The sequence below is a fragment of the Phascolarctos cinereus genome, unplaced genomic scaffold, assembly GCF_003287225.1.
Source record: "Phascolarctos cinereus isolate Bilbo 61053 unplaced genomic scaffold, phaCin_HiC Scaffold_4;HRSCAF=312, whole genome shotgun sequence".
NCBI classification, from domain to species: Eukaryota; Metazoa; Chordata; class Mammalia; order Diprotodontia; family Phascolarctidae; genus Phascolarctos; species Phascolarctos cinereus.
The window spans coordinates 389,987,837-390,010,082 of NW_027555847.1; the positions used below are offsets into that span (position 1 = coordinate 389,987,837).

At 40.4% G+C, this 22,246-nt stretch overlaps 1 protein-coding gene across 21 annotated transcripts in view; it reads left to right on the forward strand.

The window, feature by feature from the left end:
* The window catches only part of CELF4 (CUGBP Elav-like family member 4), a 583,999-nt gene that overhangs the window by 124,874 nt on the left and 436,879 nt on the right, over window positions 1-22,246 (forward strand). The window lies entirely within an intron of this gene.

Consider the following 22,246-nt stretch of genomic DNA (forward strand, 5'->3'; position numbering starts at 1 on the left):
CTAGAACTTCACTTTATTCACTGTACTACCTAACTGCCTCCAGCAATTGGCATTTCTGGCCTTCTTCTCTCATAGTTCATTGGCAAGTATGTCAGATCTTGGACCTGAGAATCTTAGGTCTGAGGTCCTTGGTTCAAATCCAAGATCTTTGACCTACAATGTGACCTTGGGCAAGTTCCTTAACCTTTTTAGGACTCGGTTTCCTAATCCATAAAATTAGACGGTGGACCAGATGGCCTTTCAGGCTCCTCCCAGCTCTAAATCGATCATCCTATGATTCCCTCCTTCCCCTCAGTATTTAATCCTAGTTCTTAATCCCATCCCATCCCTATGATTTCCTTCTTTGTCAGGCCTACATCCTTCCATAAACATTATTTTTCTCGGTGCCTCTTCTATCCATCATTACACTCTCTGGCATATGACAGTAGGTTGTAGGGCAAGTGGCTGGGACATGTTTGAAGGAAATTTGGTTTACAAAAAAGTCTGGTGATTGAGAATGAAATGTTAGCCTGTCGTTTCCCATCACTCAGGCCTTGTCAAAGGCCCTTGTCCTGGTGAAGGGAGCAGCTTACAGCTCTCTTGAATTAGAGGTGGGTCAGGGTTTGTGCCCACGGTGGCAACCATGGAACTGTTGGCTTTTCAAAAGGTCACCTGAGGAGGTGAGCCATGAGACGTTTCCTTGAAGTAAGACTCACTGAAAGCTGATGTTCCTAAAGATCTTCCCCAGCAAGAGGTCACTACTCTGCTGGTACTGTCTGAATTAGCTTCACACATAACTCTCTGTCTCTCCAAATTTTGTCAAGACCCAACCCAAGTTTCTCCCCGAAGAAGCCCTCCCAGCTACTCCAGCCCCAGAGTGTGCTCACTCTCTGACCTATAGCTTGTGATGCTTAACATACATTGTCTTAAATAGTTGCTTAACCCTGTACTTCTGTTGTGATGTAGTGGAAGGAGGACTGAAATATAATTCCCATCTCAGTGACTAAGAAGCTGTATAACCTAGGCAAATCTGTTTGGGCCTCAGTCTCCTCATCTATAAAAAGGAGGGTTTTTCCTGGATGGTCTCTAAAGCTCACATCTTCTAACTTTCTGTGATTTGATGCTTCTGTATGTGAGTTTTGTCTCCCAGCTAGAGAATGAACTCCATGAAGGAAAAGACTGTATCATGTCCTTTTTTAGAATCCCCTAAAGGCCCCAGCATCAGATTCAATTCAGTCTTGTTGAATTGAATTCAATTGAACTGTATTCACCTTCTGAAGGAGTGAGCTCCCAGCCACATAGCTCACTGGCCCTGGCCTCTGTCCTGAGCTCCTTTCCCACACCTCCAACTGCCTAGTGGTTATTTTATATAGTTTGTTCCATAAGCATCTCAAACCAAATGTTGTCCAAAGCAGAATTCATTATTCTTCTTTTAAAAAATATTTTTATTCTGACAAACATCAATAAACATGAATATTTCCATATATAAAGAACAGAAACAGGATTGTATACAAAGCTATGAATCACTATTACTTGCAGATTTTTTAAAGTATATAATAAATTCAATACATTAGTTTCATAGCTATCCTTCCCTTCTATCTCCCTCTGAGTTTCCTTCTTATCTAACCTATGCATTTTAAAAAATGCTTCCATGAATCTCTCTCTTCTTTCCTTGGTATCAATATGAGTAACCCCGTCTTCACTCCAATCTCTTTTCCCTCCCCAAAAAAATAAACCAGTCATTTATAACAAATATGCATAATCAAGCAAAACAAATCTACTCATTAGCTATGTCCAAAAGCATATGTCTCCTGTGACGCCTCTAGCCCATCAACTCTGCGTCAGAAAGTGAGGGAGTTATGGCTGGTCACTGCATCAACTGACATTATTAGGTCTGTAAAAGTTGTTTTTCTTTACATATCATTGTTATCATATGAATAGTTCTCCCGGTTCTGCTCATTTCACTCTGCATCAACTCATACAAGTTTTCCCAGGTTTCTCTCTATCTGTCCCTTTAACTATTTTTTTACAATACAATAATATTCCATTATATATATTTATATATATTTATATATATATATATGCTATTTGTGTGTGTATGTGTGTGTGTATATATATATATATATATATATATGTATATATTCATATATATATAAACTATTTTTTCAACTATGTCCCCATCTCCTGATGTGCTACAATGCATGAGGTCACAGACTCGGACACAACCGAATGATTGAACAAAAACAAAATATCCCTACTAATGAGTCCCCTTGATTTTCAGTTCCTTGCTATAACAACCAACTGCTTCCATTAATAATTTTATTAAAGAGATCTTTTCCCTCTCTCTTTGATCTCCTTTGGGCATCTGCCTAGTTATGGCATAGCTGGGCTAAAGTATATGCAGTTTAGTGACTTTGGGGTGGAGCTCCAATTTGCTTTCCAGAATGGCTTCACCAATTCACACCTCCACTAACAGTTAATTAGCATGTTTGTCTTCTCGAAGTGCCTCTGACAGTTGTCATCCCACCACCACCTTTTTTTTTCTGCCATCTTTACCAATCATGGTTTTGAGGTGGAAACTCAGAAATTCTTTAATTTAGATTTCTATCATAATTAATGAATTGAAGCATATTTTTATGTGGCAATAGATAACTTGGATTTCTTTCCTTGGAAACTGCCTATTCATGTCCTTTGACCATTTATGAATTCGGTAATGACTCTTGTTCTTATATATTTGGACAAGTTCCCTATATATTTTGAATATCAGACCTATCTCAGAGAAACTGGTCACAAAGATTTTTCTCAGTTAACTGTTTTCTTTCTAATTTTAATTGTACTGATTGTGTTTGTACAATTTTTAAATATTATATCATCAAAAATTATACATTTTATCTCCTGTGATCCTCTCTAGGTCTTCTTTGGTCAATAACTCAGCTTCTATTCATACAATATTATCATTAAATGAGGTAATATTAGTAAAACATTTAGCGCAGTGCCTGGCACATAGTAGGCACTTATAAATGCTTGTATATCTCCTTTCTTGTTCATGTGGACTCTTTATATCAATATCATGTAAGCATTTGGAGCTTAATATGGTATATGGTGTCAGATGCTGATCTTAATCTAATTTCTACCAGCCTGATTTCCAGTTCTCCCAGCAGTGCTTATTTAATACTGAGTTGTTTCCCTGGTAGTTCAAGTCTCTGGGTTTACTGAACATTATGACCCTATGTTTGTTTCTATATATGATATACCTAATCCCTTCCACTGAGCAGCATTTCTGCTCTTTAACCAGTATCAGATAGCTTTGACAATTACTGCTTTGCATTACAGTTTATCTGGTATTGCTAAGCCTCCTGCCTTCCTACTTTCTTTTTTTTTTCATTCTTTCCCTAGAGATTCTTGACCTTTTGTTCCTTCAGTTGAATTCTGCTATTATCTTTTCTAGCTCTATAAAATGATCCTTTGGTAGTTTGATTGATATGGTCCTGAATGAATTATTTTACATAATATCGTTATCTTTATTATGTTGACGTAGCCCAAAAATAAATGACTAATCTCTCCCAATTATTGGGATTTTTTTTTGTAAAGAGTATTTTGCAATTATATTCATGTACCTCCTATGTTGTTTTTGTTGTTGTTATTGTTGGTTTTGGTAGGTATACTGCAAAATACTTTATATATTTTATAATTATTTTCAATGGAATTTCTCTATCACTTGCTATTATTTTGTTGATGATATATAGAATAGTTGACAACATATGCTGCTATCCTTATATCCTGCTACTTTGCTGCAGTTGTTAATTTTTTCAGTTAATTTTAGTTGAATCTTTAGGGTTCTCTAGATCCCCGTCCATCTAAAAAAGTTATCATTTTGTTTCTTTTTTGCCTATGTTTATTTTATCAGTTTCTTTTTCATGCATTTTTGCTATAACTAGAATTTCTTACCCTATATCAAATAACAGTGGTGATAGTGGATATCCTTGATTTACCCAGGATCTTATTGGAAAGGCCTATGTGTTTCTCCATGATGTATATTGCTGGCTTTTTGCTTTAAATAGATGTTGTTGGCTTTTTAAAGCAAAGATTAATTCATTCTTATGCTTTATAGTGTTTTTAAGAGAAAAAAGTATTATATTTTGTCAAAAGCGTTTTCTACATATATGGATATAATAATGTGATTTTGGGGTTGATTTTTTTCATTAACATGGTCTATGTGTATAATTTTTCATATGTTATTATTTCTGACTTTGCTTACTTTTTATTCATTATATTTACATCAAATCCATTAGGAATATATGATTTTCTTTCCCTGCTTTCTCTCTCCATGGTTCATGTATCAAAATCATATTTATATCATAAAAAGAATTTGATAGGACCCTTTCTTTTACTATTTTTGCAAATCATTTTTGTAGTACTAGAAATATTTTTGAATTTTTGGCAGAATTCATTTGTAAATCTATCTGATCCTGGTGCTTTTTCTTTGGAAGCTTATTTATGATTTGTTCAATTTCTTTTTCTAAGATTGGGTTGTTTAAATTATTTATTTTTTGTTCTGCTAATCTGGGTATTTTATACTTTGGTAAGCATTCATCCATTTCATTGATCAATTTTGTTGGCATATACTTGAGCAAAATCGTTTCTAATGACTTCTTTTATTTACTGTTTATATGTTGTGGATTCTCCTTCATTTTTGGCATATCTACGCTCTGAGAGCTGGAAGTGTTCATATGCCCTTTGGTTGTCTGGGTTCAGAGTGCTATAGTCTTAAGGTCAGAGTGTGGGGAACTCACTGAGCCCTGGGGAGTCCTGGTATGTGCAATCAGCTCCCAGCCCCACATCCAAAAACTGTAGTTTTATTTTTTGGTTTTTCTTTTTGCTATCCTAGAGCTTTCTTATCTGAGTGCTTCAGTCTTCCTATCACTGAATACAGAGTACCACTGGTTTCAAGTGCCCCTGGAGTATCTCTGACACATTTTAGAAGTATTCCTTTTTCATTTTGTTTGCCTGCACTCAAATTCCTTTTTCTGATGGGAAACCTTTCCCAATTCCACAGGCTTCTGACTGTCTTTTTATTCAGTCCTGATCTGGATAAAGGTGCTTCCTATAGCTTTTCTTTGGGTTTTCTTTCTTTTTTTTATTCAGGCTGGTGCTCTTCTTAGACATATGAGTGAGCTCACCATCCTAACCAGAAGCCAAATTATCATCCCCCAGAAACCCATCCCTCTTCTGACTTTCCCTATTTTGGTTAAAATGCTACTATCCTTCCAGCCACCCAGGTTTCAGAATCTTGGTGGCTTCCTTGGCTCTTCATTCAGTCACCACACATACCCAATTAGTTGCCATATCTTCTTGTGTCTACCTCCACAAATTCTCTCACATCTGTCCCCTTCTCTCCACCCACACTAGTTCAAGCCTTCATCACCTCTTGCCTGGACTATTGCAATAGCCTTCTAATCAATCTTCTTAACTCAGGTTTCACCCTACTCCAATCCATCCTTCCCATGGCTGCCAATTCCCATGGATTTTTCTAAAGCACAAGTAGAACCATGGCACTCCCATATTCTGTAAACGTGAGAAACTCCCCATTACTTCTAGGATGAAAGAGAAGCCACTCCATTTAGCATTAAGACTTCCTTCATAACCTGTTTTTCCAACCTTACTATGTACTGCTTCCCTTCATACATTCTGTGATCCAGGCGACCTGGCTTTCACATTGTTCCTCATATATAACACTCTGTTTCTCATCTTCCAGTCTTTGCACTAGGTGAAACCCATGTCCAGAATATATTCTCACCTCTCTTTTATAATCCCTATTTTTCTTCAAGATTCAGATTAAATGAAATTTTCTGTATGAAGCCTTTCCTTAACCACTAAGCTACAAGGGCACATCCTCAAAAAATCACTTGTTTGCATCTAGTTCACATCTCTTTGTGTGTTTTTGTATGCATGCATACAAATATACATACCTACATGTGTATCATCTCCTCTGATAGAATGTAAGTACTTTGAGGGTAGAGACTATCTTACTTTTGTCTTTGTATCTGTACTATCTAGCACATTGACTGGCATGTAGTAGGTGCTTAATAAATGCTTATTGGTTGATTGATTGCTCATTTTCTACTATGTTGGCAGCTTGTGATTGGTTCTCAAACTCCTTCGTCAATTTAGTTAGTATGCATGTTAGTAGGGCAGAGGACACCCATGGAATCTCCAGTTTGGGGGATAAGGGAAAGAGAATTTTTTGATCTCAAGTATTATCAAAATTTTGTAGTATTTAAAAGCCATCTGTGTCTTTCCTCCTTGGGGCTTTGGAGCATCCAAGAACATTCTTTTCCTATTCCCGTATCTTTAGGCCTACTTCTTCTTCCCAACCCAACCTCTTTGCTTTTCCAAGACCCTGAGCAAAATGGCAAGAAGGAGAAAAGATCTATCCAGTTTCCATCTCCCCTGGAGAGAATAGTCTTGACCTTTGGGTTTCCTCTAGAATTATGGGGTCCAAGATTTAGAATGGAAGGGGCCTGAGATGGCCAAGGAATGACATCGTGAGTCTGAATCTAGGCTTCATATAGTGAATGCTCTAATCCAACACCTTCATTTTGTAGTTGAAGATATCAAAAACTAAAGAGGTGAAATATCTTGTGTCCAGGGCCTGTGACTCCAGAGTTAAGACTTACCCCCATACTATCCTGCCTCTCCCACGGACCATGCTTCCAGGCTCAAGCCTGATTATATTGAGAACAACCTTAGAAAGGAAGACAAAGTGACTATAGAGCTAGTGGACTATTGGAGGCTAGATTGAAACCAAAATGTCTTTGCAGTCTAAAACCAAAGACAAGACACAAGAGTAATGAATGCAATTGTCATGGATGTGATCCGAACTTCAGACCCTATAAGTATAAAGAATAAAAGGGAGGTAGCACAGGTTAGTGTAAAGGGTACTTGACTTAAAGTTAGGACAGCCTAGATTCCACTCCTGATACTGACACTCAGTGAATCATCCTGGGCAACTTACTAATCTATGAACCTCAATTTCCTTATCTGTAGAATGGGGAAAGTCTTTTTACTACCTACTTCTTAGCTGTTTTTTTTAATAAGGAAAGTGCTCTGTAAGTCTTAAAGTGCTATAGAAATTCAATTCAACATGAATTTGTTAAGTATCTATTACTGGTAAGTTCCAAGGGCAAATAAAGAATCCCTTGAAGTAGGGACACATATTTGAATTCACACTACTCAAAGTTATAATTATGTAAAATGTGGTCATTGGTTGCAATCCAGTGGAAATAGTGCAAATTTAATAATGCCATCATTTTACAAGATTTATTATTTATATTAATTGGGACCCAGCTGTATGTGCAAGGTACTGTATGTTAGTGACTGGGGAGACAAAGAGAAAATTTAAACAATCCTTAGCCTTCAATGAACTTATATTCTAATGGGGAAGGGGAGTATTGTAGTCATTCAATCAATAAATGTTTTTAAGTACCTACTATATACGCTGTGTGAGATATCAGAAAAGGCCTTCTGTAGGAGGTCACAGATAAGCTATACAGTGAAGGACTAGCAATTCTAGAATTGGGTGTGAGGAGAAAGCACATTCTACGTGCTTCAGAGGACCCCTTATGGAAAGGCAAAGTTTTAGATGCACTGGAAAGGAAGAACCTGTCTTGTTAAAGAAAACAGAGCAAATATAACATTGGTTCATGTGATCACAGATTTAGAGTTAGAAGGGAACTTACAGAGGAGGAAACTGAGGGAAAGAGAGATAAAGCATTTGTCCAAGGCCAGGAAGGAAATAAGTGGCAGAACTGAGATGTGAACCTGGTCCTCTCATTCCAAATCTACTGCAGGCCAAATCTGAGTTATTAGTTCTGATCCTTAGGGGGGGCCATGTAGTATTTCACAAGGCAGTACAATATGCATAGTCAAAGCCAATATGCCCCAGGTTCTATCTGAGAGCAAGCTGATATCCATGAGGACTGATATTCTTGCACTCCCTCAAAATGGGAAGGATTTATCAATACACCTACTGGATTCCCCCCACACACACCCATTTGATTCTTTCCTACATACTCCTGCTGATCACCCCATTCTCTGACCTATCAGACTTAGGGTATGAACCACATAACCTAGCACTGCATCATACACCCTCATTAATGAATTTTTTAAAAAGTTTACTAAATGCTTACTATGTGCCAGGTCCTGTGCTAAGCACTGGGGATGCAGATACAAGCAAGCAAGATATTCCCTGCCTTCAAGAAGCTTACATTCTAATAGGGGGAAATGGCACACAAAGGGGAATGAGTGTTTTCGGTAATCCCAATTTGATTAATGTTTTAGGGCCAGATTTAGCATGGCATGAAGATGGCCAAGTAGTGACATAGTGAGTCTGAATCTAGGCTTCATATGGTGAATGCTAACCAATCAGAAGCCCAAGGTGCCAGAGGGGGAGCTTAGAGTGCCAGGACAAAGGGGTATGCTGGAGCCCCAGAGACCTGAAGCATGGTTGAGAAATACCATGGTAGATCTGGGTCTAGGCCAGGTGTGATGAATGGCCACCCATCAGTTACCGGTCTTTTGTTTCTTCCATGAGTCTTGTCTCTCCAGATTGCCTCCCCTAGGATAGGGAGAATGTTTTCTGCTCCTGCCCTTTTCCACCCCACCTATGGTGCCTGGGACAGGAATGGACACACAGGAGGTGTCTACTGAGGCTGGGGTTGAATTGTACTCTCTAGGCTGGGATATGCCATATACCCTCAGGTTCAACAATCAAGGAAGAATGCCAAAACTACTTGACACAAGACACCTACCTATATGCCAAGGGGATATGGGATTTAAAAAAAGAAGCAAAGAAAAACAGAATGATCTGAGTTTCATCAGGGAAGACATCCTAGGAGAGTAAGCCTACATAGGCAGAGAAAGAAAAGAGAGGTATGGCTACTAGAGGAGGAGGAGGCTTTTCAGGCTAATGAGCAACAGGATGAATGAAGTTCTAATACTGACTGGCATTAATAATACCCTGTATACCATTGGAAAAGTCACTTTAATAATAATAACTAAGATTTATATATCATTTGCTATGTGCCAGGCTCTATACTAAGCATTTTATAAATATTATCTCATTTGAGCCTCACAACAACTCTGTGAGATAGATGCTGTTACTATCCCCATTTTTCATATGAGAAAACTGAGACAGAGGTTAAATGACTTGCCCAGGGACACATAGCTAGTGAGTGTCTGAGACTGGATTTGAATTCAGGTTTTCCTGACTCCAGGCTCTATCCACTGTGCCACCTAGTCCCAAGGGGTTAAGCTTTCCCCATCTGGAAAATGAAGGGATTGCTAATGATTTCTAAGGTCCTTCCAACTCTGAAGTTCTGTGGTTCTATAGGCAAGTCCCTGAGTCTCAGTCAAGGAAAATTACATGCAGATGGGCCTATCTGCCTTCCTTTTTAGGGATTTGTCTTTAGGTTGGAGAAGTGACTTTCTAGACAACTGGTATTTATAATCAACTATCTCATCTACCACACACACACACACACACACACACACACACACACACACACTGAGTTAACTTCATTCTACATGAGGAAAATAGAGAAATCAGTGAAAGAAGCAGATGTCTCTCACACCTCCCCAGATCCCATTCAATCATAATAACTCACCTTTCAATAACCCTTTAATACTTACAAAGTGCTTTTCTCACAATGATGCTGGGTGATAAGTAGTAAAAGTACTATGATTTTATGGATGAAGAAGATGAGTCTCAGAGGAGTGAGGAAATCTGCCTTTGGTCACACAGCTGGTCTGTGTCAAAGTCAGGTTTTGAATTCTAGATTTCGATACTTTAGGTCCAAACTCTTTTGCTATCCCATATTACTTCTTAATAAGCTTAAATCTGGTCTCAGATACCTACTAAATGTGTGACCTTAGGAAAGTCACCTGTGTGACTCAGTTTCCTCATCTGTAAAATGAGCTGGAGAAGGAAATGGCAAACCATTCTAGGATCTTTGCCAAGGAACCCCAAACAGGGTAATGAAGAGTCAAACACAACTGAAATGATTCAACAACAACAATTCCTTATTGATCCCTATAGGGCTGCACATGTCTAGGAACCTTACATCAGCCCTTGTCAGTCTAGGCCAGGAGTTCTTAACCTTTTTGTGGTATGAACCCTTTGGGGAGTATGACAATGCCTATAGACCCTTTCCCCGCATAATGTTTCTAAATACATAAAGTACATAGGATTACAAAAGAAACCAACTATATTGAAACAGAATTATCAAAATATTTTTTAAAACAAGTTCATGGACACCATAAGAACCCCTGGTCTAGAGCCTCCTTCTCCATGACTCCACCTTAGGCAGGCTCATCCTGGAAAATTTTTCTTCCTAGTAGAATTTCCCATTTCCTCAGGGTCATGATTACAGCTAGCTATGGAGACAGAACTGATGCAATAATCTAGTTCACCATACAGGTGCTAATAACTAATAGCCTGACACACTTACAGACATTTTAACAGGGAACGATGCCTAAACTCAGATAGTTAAAGCTCTAAGAACCATGATAGGCTGATAGGGAGATAGCTGAGGATTCCAGGGCCTTCCCTACACTTATCAGATTATACTAAATAGGCAGTTGCCTATGTACACAGGACCAGTCTTATCCTGTATTAATGCAGCTCTCTCTTCTCCAACCCCTCTCTCTGGCTCTTGTTTGTGTTCCTCTTTCCTGTTCTCTTCAAAACCTCATCTCTCCCCAGGGACTACTTCAGAGATCCTCATATTTCTAAGTGACTACAGTTCAATAGGTTGAGGATGAATTCCCAGCTGGGAGCTCCTAGATGGGAGTAAGTAAGCCTGGGCCCAAAGAACTACACACCTGGCAAAGTGTACAGCTGCAGGAGGGCATTAGACCTACTGCCAATAGATCCTATGATGCCATTAGACCCCAATTAGTTGCTTGGGCAGCTGAGGGAACAGCCCCACCCCCTTCCACATTCATCAATTCATGGCTTCAAAGAGGAAAGGGATCTCTAGTTTAGGGGTTTGTTTTCAGAGGACATGTGAGTGAAAATGTAGGGGAAGCCTATTTCAATCAGTGTGTCTGTCTGTCTGTCTCTCTTTTGGAGGATCACAGGCCTGGAAGCCTCTCGGTTATATCACTGATCCCTCTGTTTCTAAGCAAGGATGTTTCTAGGATAGATCAATGTCTATGCTCTTCTTTAAAGGGGGAAAAACCCTCTGGAGGATTGATATGATAATATCACATTGTACTACATGGTCCTTCTCAGTCTATACCAAAATCTCATCCTGCCCTTACAATGCCTTTTCACTCTTAGAGTCCACAAGTTCTTCCAAATGGATAACCATAATCTATTTTACCGCAACTGTAATCCATTTCCTCTTTTGCCTTATGAGTGGAGATTTCAGTGGAAATTAAGCAAAGCAGCTCTCAGGATATCTCTGTTTTTTCCCTTCCTCTGTTTCTTCTTCACCCCCTGTTTCTCCCACCCCCTCATGCTGTCCTTCCTCTCCATCTCTTTCTGTGTCTCTTTCCATTTGTCTACCCCTCCATGTCCATTTCTGCTTGTCACTGTCTCCAGTCTCTCTGCTTCTGTCTTTTTCTCTTTCACAATCGCATACCCAGTTCAGGAGTCCATAGTTCGTGAAGTCAGAAGTATGAGGTGTTTGGTGAAGCCATGAAGTATGTCATCAAGGATGTGAGAACAATCATGAATGAGTCATGGTGGATAGGGGTTGGCAAGGAATCGTGACTGAACTGCTGAATGTATTCCCTATTCTCTCCTCTCTCCTCCCTTCTAGGAGATTCACAGACACCTCCTCCCCCATTTCTGTGAGTGGGCCTTTCTCATAATCTTCCCACCTACTCCACTAAGACTGAGAATAACTGGCAGAAACCAGGAGCTCTTAAGAGCTCAAGGTACCCTTCCTTTGGCTCTCATATGTCCTTTCTGTATCACTACCCTTTAAGAATTGTTTTTTCCATGCATAATTAAGGGAGGAAGGGTACCACAAGAAGAAGCGTTTTTTAACTATTCAGTGAACAGTGGATTCTCCCACTTCCCATTTCTATGACCTTTTCTTCCCTTCTGGATCTACTACTCACTTATCCAAACCCTTCATGAAATTCTAGGCCACCCAGAATCCCCCACTCTAGATCCCATCTAGGCTTGCCCAACTGAGTAATACTCTGTGACCTCTATATTCACCCAACACCCCAACACATGCACTACAATCTCAAATACCTTAGAGTCCTAAATCTCAGCAAATTGTAGCATTATAATAAACAAATTCATACTGAGGTACAAGTGGCTGATAACAGATTAATGGATTGTCCCTCCTCATTATTAGTCTTTTAATAGGGGACTTCAGTGCTTTGTAAGATGGATCATTAATAGTAGGATTTTAAATAATGGGGCAAGCTAGTAAGGGAGATATTTGGGAGTGACTGAAGCCTTCTCAGACCCTTCACAAGACAGTTATAATATTTCTCCCATCTATCTCCTTCTCTCCATTCGTGCAATCACCATGCTAATTCAGGCTCTCATCTCTTGTCACAAAGACCATTTCAATAGCCTCATTGGTCTTTCTGTCTCAAGTCTGACCCTGCTCCAATTCCTCTTCTACCCAGTTGCCAGAATAATTCCTAAATTGCAGGTCAAACCATGTCACTCCTCCCTCCCTTCTTCCAGTGGCTCCCTATGGCCTTCAGGATCACGTACAGGCTCCTCCGTTTGGCATTTAAAACCTTTACCACAAGGCTATAGCTACCTTTCCAAGCCCATCATACATTACTCCTCTTTATACATTGTAGAGACCAGGCAAGATTGGCCTTCTTGCTACTCCTCACACAGAATACTTCATTTCCTATCTCCATGCTTTTGAACATACTATCTCCCATTCTTGGAATGCATTTCTTCCTGACTTCTGCCTCTTAGAATATCTAGTTTCTCTCAACATTCAGTCCAGAAACTACCTCCTACATCAGGTGTGGGGAATCTGCAGCCTTGAGGCCACATGTGGTCTTCTAGGTCCTTGGGAGTGGCCTTCTGACTGAGTCCAAGTTTTACAGAACAAATCCTTTTAGTAAGGAGATTTGTTCTGAAGTTTGGATTCAGTTAAAGGGCAGCACTAGAGGATCTAGAGGGACACATATGGCCTCAAGGCTGCAGCTTCCCCACTCCTGTCCTATGTGAAGCCTATCCTGATTCCCATGTCTTCTAGTGCTTCCCCAACAAAATAACTGTATATATGTATGTATGTATGTATGTATGTATACATATACATATACACACAAATATATGTATATCATCCCTTCCTTACCATTATATGTGTATATATGTTATATATACATACATATTTATATATATATATATATATATACATATATATATATATATATATATATATATATATATATATCTCATCCCTTCCAGCTCCAAACCTACAAGCCTATGATTATAGTTATACATATATATGAGTATATTCTGTCTCCTAGAGAATTCGAACTCCATAAAAGTTCTCTATTCTCTTTTTAATTTTGTCCCAGTGCCTAGTGCCCAGGGCAATGTTTGACATGAAGCAGGTGATTAATAAATGCTTGTTGGAGTATTGATTGACTGCTGTGTGTAAGACAAGTCCTCAAGGTATATTGAAAAGGAACCAGATTTTGAATTCCAGGTGTCTTACTTACTATCAATACAACTTTGGACAAGTCATTTCTCCACCCTTAGCTTCAGCCTTCTCATCATTAAAATGAGATGATCAGGAAAGAACCTTCTTCTAAATCTATAATTTAGAAATCCCTCAGTCATGTATTACAGTATAGAGCTAGGTTAACTCAATTACAGCAAGGTTGTTCTCTGTTACACTCTCTTCAGGAGTTTTCTGTGACAGGTCCCTTTGATTCAGTCTTGGGTTTTCCCTGTCATCCAAGTTGTGACCAAAAGGCCCCAGGACCCTTCTAGCCCTTCCAGCCCAACTGGGTCTCCTCATACCCACCATGTTATTCCCATCTCCACACCTTTGTTTATTCCATTCTCCTAGATAAGAATGTCTTCCCTATTTCCTTCTACCTACCCAAATTCCAGTCATCTTCAAGGGTCAAATCAAACCCCACCTCCTTCACGAAGCTTTTCTTGGCTTTCCTTTCTCTGACCCGACATTTCACTTAAAAGTTGAACCACACAATCCAGACTTTGATGATGAAATTTCCTGTATTCTAGCACCTTGCTCCCAGGGTTATTATGAGGATCAAATGAGATAATATTTATAAAGTGTTTAGCACAATTCCTGGCACATGATAGGTGTTATATAAATGCAAATTATCATTATTATTATAATTATTGTTATTATTATTATTATTATCACTGTATGATTCTCTGTTTCAGAAAGTGGGCATCTTGTCACACCAACTATATTGTGAGTTTTTTGGGTGTAGAAACACTATCGTAGAGATAGACACATGGCAATTGATCAGATCAGTCTCATTGATTGAGGGAGAAATCAAGGGGCTCATTGGGGGATTCTCCCTTGTCTAAGAATTCTTCTTGCCCTCCGGACAACAACATGATCTTCAGAACCAAGTCTTAAGTTGTGTTCTAATGTTTATTCCAATGCAGAAGACCCATTTACTAATCTCAAATGTACCAATGGCTTTCTTGTCTGGGTCTCAGTGTTCTCACCTTTAAAATCTACAAAATGGTGTCTCCCCTATATTTTCTACTCTGAGGTATGAAAAACAAAATTAAATAATAGTTCCGAAAGTGCTTTGATGAAATTAAATGGCATGCAAATGCCAGGCACTATTGCTAATGTTTCATTTATATAATATTAATATATGTGAATTGTAATATATTATTGAGTGGCAGCACATAATAGGGGAAAGAAGTCTCAACTTCAGAGTCAAAAGACATGAGTTTTAGGTAAAGCTCTGACATTCACTTGCATTGTAACCACAGTTAAGTCATTTCATATCACTGAGACTTGATCTCCTCTTCTATATAATGCAAGTAATAATATTCACTTTGTGAAGAAGTTATGAGGTACAAACTACTTTGTAAACCATAGAGTGCTAGATAAATATGTTATTAATATTTTTATTCACAGAACTAACTTCATACAGTAGAAGTATTCCTGAAAATGTGTGCACAAATAAAATATTTGTATTACAAATTATGTTTTAAATGAATAAGGGAAGGTGGCCAAAGCACATAGTGTATAATCAACAAATCTTTATTGACTTTAATTAAATTGAAAGGAAACTCCAATGAACATTTCTTCAAAGTGAACAATGAATTTCTATAAAATGAATAATCCCTTTCCCCCAATTTACCTCATATTAGAATCCACTTATTCACAGAGCATTGGCATAAAAAGGAGATCACCATTTATGAAATGTGGATGGCATGACGAAACAGTAAGGACAACATTAACAAGGCAGATGTGGGGTGGGAGTGTGACTCCCTGGATGTCAGTATCTTCAGTCTAAAAATGAAGCCTGTTAGTTTTCATTCTTTCAATGGTGTATAGGAGCCAGGGTTTAGGGCATAAAGCTAACAATAATAGCTGATATTTCCATAATGCTTTGAAATCTGCAAAGCCAAACAAGCCTCAGAAATTTTCTCATGTTCCAAATGAGAAAACTAAGCCTCAGAGAGGTTTACTGAATTGTCCAGGAGTCACCCATCTGGTAAGGATAGAAGCAGTATTTGAACCCAAATCTTTCCTAATATCAAGACTAGCACTCATCCTACCTTCTCTCTCAACTGCCAAGTCCTGACCATGCTAAGCACACCACAGCACTGAGAGGTGCAATAATCTCTGCCCTGATTCTTGCTGTAAAATGATCACGCTAAAGAAGTCACCATGTTAGGCAGCTATGATGATAGCAGGAAGATGTGATTGCTCTGTATTCTGAAACAGAGGTAAAAGAAGCAGGTCTCTGACATCAGTAAGAGGGTAGAGATGGAGCAGGCTATGTTAAGGAAGGAGGACATCATGATCTATGGAGAGGTTTTGTGGAGCACAGATATAGCTAGGCACCTTCAAGCAACTTAGGGTGGGGTGGAGTGCACATGAGGGTCCTGGGTGCCAAGTTAAAGGTTTGTGAGACTTGAGACTGGCTTGAGTCCCAGGATTTCCTTGGGAGAGAGATCTAAAGAAGATGGGAGACCCTGGGAAAGTCATTTAACCCCAATTGCCTCCAAAAATAAAAATAAAGAGGATGGGAAATAATCCAAGTAAGAGAAATCTATTTCCTAGTCTGTATAGCTTACTTTTGGTAGCGGTAGTAGGATATTGGTTCCAAGTTCCCTGTGTCACTATGGGGTTCTCAATCTTTACTGGGAGCAATAAAAAGGATGAGGGGCACTGACATGGGAGATAGAGACAGCCAAAGAGAAATCTTGCTGGTATTGCTATTTTCCTTTGGAAATCTAGAAGAAGACAATGGGACTCACAAATGGTCATATTCAGTGTCCCTAGAAAATGTGGTTGGCCTTGGCCTTTCCACCTAGGTTGGAAGGAGATAGAAAGCATGCAGCCCAGCATGTGTCTGGGGTGTGCAGATAAATGGCTCATAGCCACTATCAAATAAAATTCCACTCAACAAGAATTCATTATGCATCTACTCCATGCTGGGCCCTGTAGTAGACACTGGGGATACCTCCCTCTCCTCCCAAAAATGGAGTGTCTCTCCTCAGGGGGCTTCCATTCTATTTTGAATTTCTGAGTTTACCAGAACCTGCCTCCTTTAAGCTATTAGCACCTATCATGCCCCTTCCTGAGGTCCTTTGCTATCAATTGGACAAATGGTTGAGGAAAGGATAGTCTGGGTCTTATGTCAATAAGGGAATGGAAGCATGTGATGTTTCCTTATTCTCTGAACCCCATAGACTAGGATCTGCCTTCCTCCCTAAAGATCTGAGGAGAATATTTAGGGCCCAGTTTCAGGCTATCCTCAGTATCTTAGTGGAACTGACCCTGGTTGTCAATTCATTCCCCTCTCCCAAGGGCTGGCTTTTAATGGATTATGACATTTGCCACATACACACACACACCTCCCTTTCCCCGTGGCACCTCCATTTCCTTAGAGAGCCCTCAGAGATAAAAATAAAGCCTTCAAGACCCAAAGGAGGTGATGCTCTGATGGTGGAATTTCAGGCGCTGTGGCAGGCAGGTGAGGAAGAAGGCTGTGATGTGGTTCTCTGCTTCACACAAGTGCTGCTCTGCACCTCAGTCTCCTTAGGGGACAAGCATCTTCAAAGCTGCATTTCAACATTCCCTTGCCTGCCTGCTGGCCTGCCTCTCTCCCCACCCCACCCCCCTCAAAGTAAATCAATTTTAGGTTGAAAAGTAGAAATGAATTCTTTCAATTAGGGAGGGGAAAAATATTCCTCATGGCTCTAAGCCGGTCTGGCTGTGCTCGCTGCGCACTGTTGGCTCGCTTCTGAGATGCAAACCGAGCGCCTGATAAATGGGAATGATTTGAATATCCTGAAAAGACTCAGCCCAGGGCCAGCTCCTGCATGGGAAGGATAAGGCTGGCCAGCTTTCTGAGCTTTCTGCCTCTGCTTTCAGTGGCAAAGTCAGGGAGCCAAGGAGGGTCCTGGAGGGCAGCTTGTTCCTCTCCCCTCACGCACTATGTCCTGGCCCTCCTAGGCCACAGGAAAGGAAGCTGTCTTAGTGGAGAATAGCCCTCTAACCGCTTCTTCACATGGAGTGGTGGCAGGAAAGGATGGTAAGTAGGAGGCAAGGGATGTACTTTGTAAGAAGCTTGATGTAGCTTATTGCAAAATTTGAGGGGGGGAATGAGTGGAACTTAGGAATGTCTAAGCTCCTTGGTGTAGACATACATGCGTATACACACAGGCCCACCTGTGTAACGATATGTCCCATATCATCCATACACACATATTAACACACATACATATCCATATAGGATTTCATAGGATTTAGAGCTAGGGAGAGCCTTAAAGTTTATCTTATCCAATGCTCTCATTTTACAGTGGAGTAAAGAGAATTAGAGAATGAAAGTGACTTGCCCAGGGTTGCACAAGTAGGGAGCAGCCTACCTGCACCCTGCTACCTACCAGGTCCTCTGACTGCAAAATCATTGCTCTTTTCACTATACACAATGGGTCTTATAAACAACCCCCCACTTATATACAGGTGCTCTGAAAGCACGCTCACTCATACACACATTTACATACATATATATGAACACAAGAGAAACATACACCCCCAAGCTTGAACTCACAAGCATAGTACCTAGACATACAAATACACATATACATACACTGTTGTCCATATTTCACATACAAATACACAGGTGTATACATGCATACACATGCAAATCCATACCTACATGGTCATGTACTAGCAAAGTACACATGCTTTCAAACATTCTTGTCCAGACACACCAACTATTTCACAGGTATACATAGACACATACCCCTCCTTTTTCCTCTCTTTCCTGGAAGGCAGGACCAGCTTAGTCTATAATTGTTGTAGGTAGCTTATTATTATTGTTCAGTCCTTTTCAGTCGTGTCCTACTCTTCTTGACCCCATTTGAGGTTTTCTTGGCAGAGATACAGGAGTGGTTTGCCATTTCCTTCTCCAGCTCATTTTGCAAATAAGGAAACTGAGGCAAAGTTAAGTGACTTGCCCAGGGTCACACAGCTAGCAAGTGTCTGAGGCCAGATTTGAACTCAGGAAGATGAGTCTTCCTGACTCCAGGTCCTGCATTATGTGCACTGCACCGCCTAGATGCCTACGTAGTATTACATGGAGTGAGCCTGATAGGCCCCTCCCATCCCAATATATCTCATATGTCCCCTTGTCTTGGCCTCTGAAATAGCACCATCCTAGGGGGTAAGCACTGATATTTCCAACCTTATCTTTAGAAATATGAATCTCACTGTCTTTCAGTCCACAGCTACTCAGTGTGAATATACTAAATAGAAGAGATTGCTATGGGCTTGTGTTTTAGACATAGCTCTGAATTTGGAATCAGAGGACCAGGGTTCAAATCCTCACTCTGCTACTTAATTCCTATGTGACCTTGGACAGTTCACTAACCATTGGACTGATATTTCCTATAAAATGTACAAGGTTGGACTAGATAATCTCTAAGGAAAATTCCAGTTTTACATCATACAACCCTATAGTGTTGTGAGAGAACCCTTCCTGGAGGAGGCATATTTTTGATCCTGTGGTAAACAAAGGGAAAGCTCATGGATTTATAAAGCAGATAGAAGGAAGTTCAAGTTAGAACCATGTGGAATGGACTTTGCAAAGGCATCTCCAAACTGATCTAAGAAACACAGAACATCAGACTGATGCTTCTTTCTTCTTCCTCCTCCTCCTCCTCCTCCTCTTTCTCTTCTTAGGCTCAGGGGTCTCTCTAGTAATTCAATTACATTGAACCATTAATTAAATACTTACTTCGTGCCAGGTCCTGTGGTAGGCGAAGGGATTGCAGAGACAAACAACTTTTCCTCGAATGTGTTTCCTGAGAACATCTTCAGATTCTTATTGGGCTCCGCCAGCATGCGTTGTACAGAGGTACTTGAAGCTGGAGCCTCAGATGTCGGTAGAACCGACAGCCAGATGACACAATTGAGGGGAAGGGTGGAAAGACACCCCAGGGAGAGGAGGGCGACTGCATAAGGGAAGACGTCAGAGAGGCCTCTGACCGCTATTCATTTTCCTCCCCGGGTGTCTCCATCAATAACCATCTATGAAGTGGATGGGGGAGGGTAGATGCTGCCAGGCATGATCATCAGGGATCAGTGGTGGGGAATAGGAGCAAGAGAGATTCTGCTCCAGGCTGGCCTGGCTCATTTCAGGAGGATAGGGCCACACGAAAGGGAGAAGGAGGGAAGGGGGGCCTAGGAGGCAGCACACCTATATGAAACAAATGGAAAGTATTTGTCTTCTGTGCCCTCCACCAAACCTCTGTTTTCTCTCCCTTCTCTCCATGTCTGTCTTTTTCCCCCTGTTTTTTGTCTTTTCCTCCTTCTCTATTTCCTTCCCCTCTTCCCTATGTTATTCTCCACACTTCTTTCACTTTCCCCCTCTACTTCTTTCTATCTCTTCCATTGTCCCATCTCTTTGTCTCTACTATCTTCCTCATCTATTTCATCTCTTGTCCCTGTTTCTCTCTAATCTCTCCTTTTTCTCTGTCTCTGTTTTTTTCTCTCCTCCAACTCCTCTCTCTCTTTCTCTTTTTGTTTCTGTCTGTCTACCTCTGTCTATCTCTCTGTCTTTCTCTTTCTCCCTCCCTTCCTCCCTCCCACTCTCTCTTCCTCTTTAGGGAAGGCAACAATGAGATTTGATGATGAGAAAAGGTTTAAATTTAATTAAATTTAGCCAGCCTTTGCTGAGTGTTTTCCACGAGCTGATCCCTGTCCTAGGTGCTATTGGGGGAACATAACAGAAATGGTTCTTGAGGAGCACATGGTTTCTCTGTAGAGACAAGATTCATACACATTAAAGAAGTAGACATAGGACAATGTGTGATCAAGGGCTGGATCATATGCTTCATGTTCTAAGTGCTGTATGAGTTCAGAGAAGGGGAACTCAGAACAAAGGATCATAGAAACACAGATTTAGAGCTAGAAAGTACCTTAGAGATAGTCTAATCCAAAAGCTTCATTTTACAGATAAGGAAACTGAAGTCCATAGAGATTAAATAATCTTCACAAAGTCATGTAGGTAGTAAGCAGGTAAGTAAAGCAGTAATTCAGATTCCCGACTCCAAATAGGGTGTTCTTTTAACACCAGGTTGCTAGAGAAGACTTTCTCGAGGTGGGCCTTGAAGGATGGGTAGGATTTAGCTAAAATGAGACAATATGCTTCAGGTGAGGAGAAAACTTAATCACAGAGAGCTGAATTATATGCTCAGAGGAAAACAAGGCAGTCAGCCCAGCAGGAACACATGGTATAGCTCCCTGAGATATATGTCTTAAGAGCTCTGACCTTGTTCCTGATATTGAAAATTTTTGCTCACTGGCAGACCTATACATGTGGGCATCATCATCTAGCCAAATTCAACTTTTCTCAGAATTACCCTAGCCAGGGCCTGGTCTATTTAGCAAACAAGTAGTTAACCACATATGCAGGGTTCTAGGAAGCTGTTCTTACTTATCCCTCTTTGCTCTGTCACAATGACTAAAATTATACAATTAGAGAGTCAGGGAACCATTCTTTTGGGTTAAGGCTTTGTTCCCAGTTAAAGGGCAAACATGCCTTGAAAGAATAACTATTAAGTCACTAACATTTGAGTATAAATGGGTTTATCAGATTATTTTGCTCTCTATTAAGAACAGCTTGGAAACTAGATGTCTGGACAGGAGAAGGAACAAGAAGGAAGGTGGGAGAAAGGACATAGAGGTGGGGACCAGAAAGAAGAGACAAAATGTCTAACCACCAGGCAAGCCTTGCTACCAAGTCCTCTCCTCTCTTCCTTATGGGAAGCAGAGATGGGCGTCCATGGAGACATTGTCATTCTATGTCACCGCAAGAGGGCGCTGCTGCTCTCACCTCGTGATCAGAGTGAACCCAGTGGTGAAAGAGATCTCTGGACTCAGGAACTGAACTCAGTAAATCTAGTGTGGATGTCTGCGTGTGAAATCTTGTGTGTGTACATGCAGGCAAGCATGGGTGCGTCTGTCAGCACATCTGTGGGTACAAATAGGAGTACACATTCTGAGGGGCTAGGGAATGGGCAGAGGCTAAGTCCTTTAAGCATATAGATTGCAGCAGCAGCTTTTACCAAGGAAGGAGAGAGACAAAGGCAGAAAAGTGAGACTTTCAAGAGGAAGAATAAGTACAGGGAGAGGGGTAAGAGGAGAAATGTAGGAAGAGAAAAGTTGGAGAAGAGATTTAAAGAGAATGAAGAGGGATAAAGGACACAGAGAGATGGGAGACAGTGAAGAAAGAGATACAAGGCTGAGAAATAAATGAGGAAAGGGATGAGATCTGAGGAAAGAATTAGGAAAAGGGGGAAAGAGAAAAGGAGAGAGGTAAGAGATAGTGGAGAAAGAGGCTATGAGATAGTGAGAGAGATAGGGAAACTTGGGGGAACATTGAGAAAGATGATGATAGAGAGAAAGTGAAAGGATAGATGGAGGGAGAAGAGAGAGACTGCAGTGGTGAGATGGGGAAAGAGAATAGGGGTCAGAGAGAAGAGAAAAATAGAGAGAGAAGAGAGATCCATAGAGGAGATGAGGAAGAAAGT